The sequence below is a fragment of the Palaemon carinicauda genome, chromosome 4 (genome assembly GCF_036898095.1).
Source record: "Palaemon carinicauda isolate YSFRI2023 chromosome 4, ASM3689809v2, whole genome shotgun sequence".
NCBI classification, from domain to species: Eukaryota; Metazoa; Arthropoda; class Malacostraca; order Decapoda; family Palaemonidae; genus Palaemon; species Palaemon carinicauda.
Genome location: NC_090728.1, coordinates 159,166,644 through 159,171,643, shown reverse-complemented (window position 1 = coordinate 159,171,643; position 5,000 = coordinate 159,166,644). Strand labels below are relative to the sequence as shown.

At 34.5% G+C, this 5,000-nt stretch overlaps 1 pseudogene; it reads right to left on the bottom strand.

The window, feature by feature from the left end:
- The window catches only part of LOC137639724 (putative neural-cadherin 2), an 88,796-nt pseudogene that overhangs the window by 25,546 nt on the left and 58,250 nt on the right, over positions 1-5,000 (bottom strand).

Below are 5,000 nucleotides of genomic sequence, written 5' to 3'. Positions count from 1 at the left end.
AGATCGTGACGACTGGCGAAATCTAACTGAGGCCCTTTGCGTCAATAGGAGTAGGAGGTAATGATTATTATGATGATGATGATGATGAAAGTTTAAGTAATCGTAAGTTGAATTCTGTTTACCTCAATGATATGATACACGGTACATGAAAACTGCTTTGTAATAAGACTCGCGGGTACTTTTAAGCGAAGGAACTAATATTTGACAACTGATTATTAGTATGTGTATTCTTGTAAGAAACCAAACAGAACGTATTAATCCATCGCTTTATTCAAATGTTATTTCACTCATTTTCTATTCCATTATGCATCTTGTGTTGTATTTTCATTTCCCTTATTGTACATGTACTTTTTTCATCATTGTGCGCTGTCGGCCACCTGTCACACTAACACACACACGCACATACATATATATCTACGTAACCACACCAACTAAGACACGCATATATATATATATATATATATATATATATATATATATATATATATATATGTGTGTGTGTGTGTGTGTGTGTGTGTGTGTGTGTGTGTGTGTGTGTGTGTGTGTGTGTTTGTGCAAAATGCTGCATTTAAGTCACGACTGAATATTTACTTTTATTTTATTTGAAATTGCCTCAAAATTTTGCTGTCAGCCAAAATGCCATTGAATCTGTTCAGTAACATTATTACATTTCCAATGCACTTGCATTAAAAACACTGTGTTTATTCTAAAAGGGATATAGTTCAATGATATAAGTGAATATTATAACGAGAAAATATTTATGCAAATGTGAAAAATTCTTATAATGCTATTTTACTAAAAACCAGGCGATGCAAATATTGGTGGACGAAGGGCTGTCTGAGAGAAATGTGTTCTTTAAGTTTTAACAACGCTGAAAGTAACTTTTAAGAATAATATTTGGGAATATCACAAGGATAGTTATTAATTCAAAATCGTCTTTTTGCACACACACATACACAATACTCACTTACCAGAGGGGTCCAACCAGATGTGAGTTTTTTTGGATTTGTTGGCGTCAGGATGATGGACGTAGAATGGGCAAGAGCTTCCTGTGACAGTTGACGAACGATAACAGTAACGTTGGCGGGTACCATCTGCTGACCCCAAAAGTCGTCGGAAACTGTAGCTCATATCTAGTCACCGAGAACAAAGTCATATATACATGTTGAGGTGTGTGGAGAAATGTTTAATCCTACTGTTATCAGTAAGTTAAGAATAACAGATGAAGATCCTCTGTTATGTTTGTTAAAGTTAGGTTTCCAATTGATATATTGGTTCACAACAACAATGGAAATTCTGTGCCAAATTGATTGAACCATGTTTTCAAAGTGAAGAGCATAAATCGGAAATTCAATCTTCAGTTTTTAGTAACTATTTTTTAATGGTTAGTTCAAGTCATCACTCAACGAATTTTTATTTAGAAAAAAATTAAGCGACGATATAAGGACTTTTCTTTTGAAAAAAGTATAATATTTACGTTGTATTTTTCATTATTTCTAACTATCAAAAACCAAACTATTCTAAGATATTCATATTTTTGTTTCTTCGCTCTCAGAAGTTAGGATTAAAAATAATATTAAAATAATTTACTTGATCGATGAAAAATCTAAATTAGTAGAGTGAAGAGGAACGGAGAAAATTAGTTAGATAAATAATACTGCAGACCAAAGTTCATTTGACTTCGTGGTCAACAATCGGTCGACAAGTGAAATGCAGTTAAAGGTAAATTATGAAGAAAAGTAACAGCAATTAAGGTAATTTAGAGTGGCTCTGTAATTATACAGGTAGAAGAATTTTAACCACACCATCATCTTTGAAATATATAACAGGAAAAGTGATTCCCAACCCTTCCTTTGCTTACCTTCCTTCTCGGACCTGACTGGAAGCATTCGGTATTGAGGGAGAAAATAGGGTGAGGCTGGCCCAGCCAGTGATAACTCTTGTCTTTGATGTCCCAGTCGTCAGGATCATCCACGTAAACACGACCAAGAGGGGACCCCGAGTTTCCACTCCGGCCGCAGGGGAAGGAGGTGAGGTGGAGGGGAGGGAAAGGCAAATGTTATTTTGTTTGTTATTTTCTTTTGTTTTTAACAATAGAGTAAAATTTTACCAACAAGGACATGGTGGTTGCCAAGATTTTAGTTCTATAAAAGGAATGTTCTTTCTATTACATTAAATTTATAAACCCAACAGATAAATTTGTATGCGTTCAATTGTCTTGCACGCAAATTAAATATATTTTACTTTGACGAAATTTTCTTCTTTATCTGATTTATCTTCCTCATGCAAATAGTAAGTAATTCTATAAACAAGAAAAAATAACGATGAATTACTACCGCAACTAGGTGTCATCAGTATTCAGAATCAATCCATGAAGACAATAGATTAATCTTTAGATTACCTGGGTCTTCCAAAGGTAAACTATTTTGGACGCAGGTTTCATCGGATTGTCATTGACGTCATCGACAATTATCCTGATATTCTGGGTGACTGATAATCCACCAGCATCCGTTAGGAGGATTCCAACAAACAGCTCACGATTTTGTTCGCGATCGAGGGGTTCCTTTATCCAAACCTCGGCGCCTCCTCTGCCACTGTCCAAATCTGTATATTAGGGGAGACTTTTACTGGTTAGGTTAGATTAGGTTAAATTTTCTTTGAATAAAACCTGTGTTAATAGATTTACTTTCAGTATTGCTTGCATGTGACTTTTATTTGTTGATTATAGAAATATAAAACACAAGTAATATAAACTTATACTGACGACTGATATCTATACTAATCTACGTATTAATGGGGAATTTTCTTTTGAAAATCGTCTATCCGCAACCCTTCACTGATTCCACTTTTCCCTTTTATAAGAAAATGCACACTTGTATGGGGAAATTTTTGGAATCACCATACAATAATTTTCATTGATTGGCCATAAAAATAGAATGAAATATTTATAGGTTTAAACACTTGATACGACGAATATTTTTCTTATAAATTTCGTCTTTATTCCTGCATCCTATCTCAAATGTTTTTCTCGCCCAGTAACTACTTGTTGGGGACAATGTTCTTACATATTTGCGTGATTGACCAGTATTGGATTAACAGTAAATTTTTTTATAGGTTTATTTGGAATTTACATAGTGATGTATAATAAGTCAACCAAGCAGAGGAACATCAAACCTAGGAAAAAAGAAGACGAAAAAAAAAATTGAGTATTTTGACAAAGATATTCAACAACTTCTAATAGTAGTTCTAGTATAATTAAAAAGATACCAACGTGCCAAATTGCAACTTATAATATTTTTTTTTATCTTTTTTTCTCACAGTTCATCTAAAGATACAAGTATTTAATAGGGTAATAACAAACGTTTTTATGTTTACAAAATATGAACAGTATTATATCAAAAGAGGAGGATCTTTTATTTATTTAGTATTTTGAACAACACACACTGTCCAAAAAAGCTAGGAATAAAAGAACCAAAATAAGAAAATTTTAAAATAAAACTCTGCACTGAACGAGCTACCTATGGTTGCTGATATGCATCAAATTGCCATTATCATTATCGATTTAAAAAATGTTATCATATGAAATGGCAGAACAATAAATAAATTAAAGAAGGAAATGAGGCTACACTACTGTAACCCAAAGATATATTTTCAATCTAAAATTAGAATAAAACACTTAAGTGTAAGTATGCTCCCCATGTCATTTACTTGGTATTGATCACTCATGAATGTTGCATAAGAAATCTCAAGAAAAAAGTAAAATACCACCGTAGGTAGAATGGGAAATAAAATCAGTATGTTTTATGTAAAAGGCACATAACCATTCAATTTATTGATCTTCATAACTTCTGAAGTAATCACTATAAGGAAATGTGAGAAATCTATAGCATTACACTTAAATGACTGTCAGATGATGTAAATGAATAAGCAAGATGTTTCAGATAAATTATCTGCATTAATGATATGGAAGTTATATCGAAGCACTTGACCTTTCTTCATAGAGTCTGCGTCTGATTGATTTCCATTTATATGTTTAAACAATTAGTCCATTCGTAGGAAGACCTATTTGTTGTGCACGTACTTTATTTATTCGCAGTCTGCAGTTTTATTTCCATTTTAATGTCATCTTTATATTGACGACCAAACAAAAAAGATTAAGATGGGTTTCTCACACGAAATAAATTTCACATCAACATGAGCCGTAATTTGCGGTGGATTGGATGGTGCCAGGGAGAGATTGAAAGGAGGCCCATGACCCATTGCCCAAACATCCTGGTCAGTAGCTGTTAACACTCCCAGAAGAGCTGGAGACGTGTTGAGGTCAATGGAGGCTGTCCACTGTCTACAGCTATGACTTTGGCCCTCCCAATGGCGCCATCGTTGGCTTCCCGGTCCAGATATCTCCAAAGGGCCATGGCCCCTGTCTCGTCCACTGTCAGTGCTCCCCATCCTCAAACCACGTAGTACTTTATGCCTTGCTTGCCTCCCTTGAAAAGGAAATAATCGAAGGGTTCAATAATTGGAAAAATTAAGAAAATTATATCCCCATAAATTATTTCCCAGTACAAATTATTGGTGAGGTCATTTCACTGTAAAAACAAATACAAAATATAAAATAACTGGAACAAACAAGTTAAAATCCCAAATAAGAGTAACAAACAACATGAAAGACACAGTGAAGAAAATATAATGCTTCCTGGTTTGAATGTGAGTACTAAACACGCCTACGTACTTTCAAACTCCTAAAAACAAATATCAATTCATGATAATAACTCCTATAGGATAATATGCTCTATTATACGAATGGTATAGCTCACCATGTCAGGATCGTGAGCCGTTAAGGTAGCTAATCGAGTTCCTGGTTTTGTGTCTTCCCTTACAGTTACGTGTGCGTGATGACGACGGAATTTCGGAGGATTATCGTTGAGGTCGTGGAGATGAACTTTGACCCAGGCGGAGTCCAAGTGGAGTGAGTCGAGCCAACCCCCTCGACCCTTCAA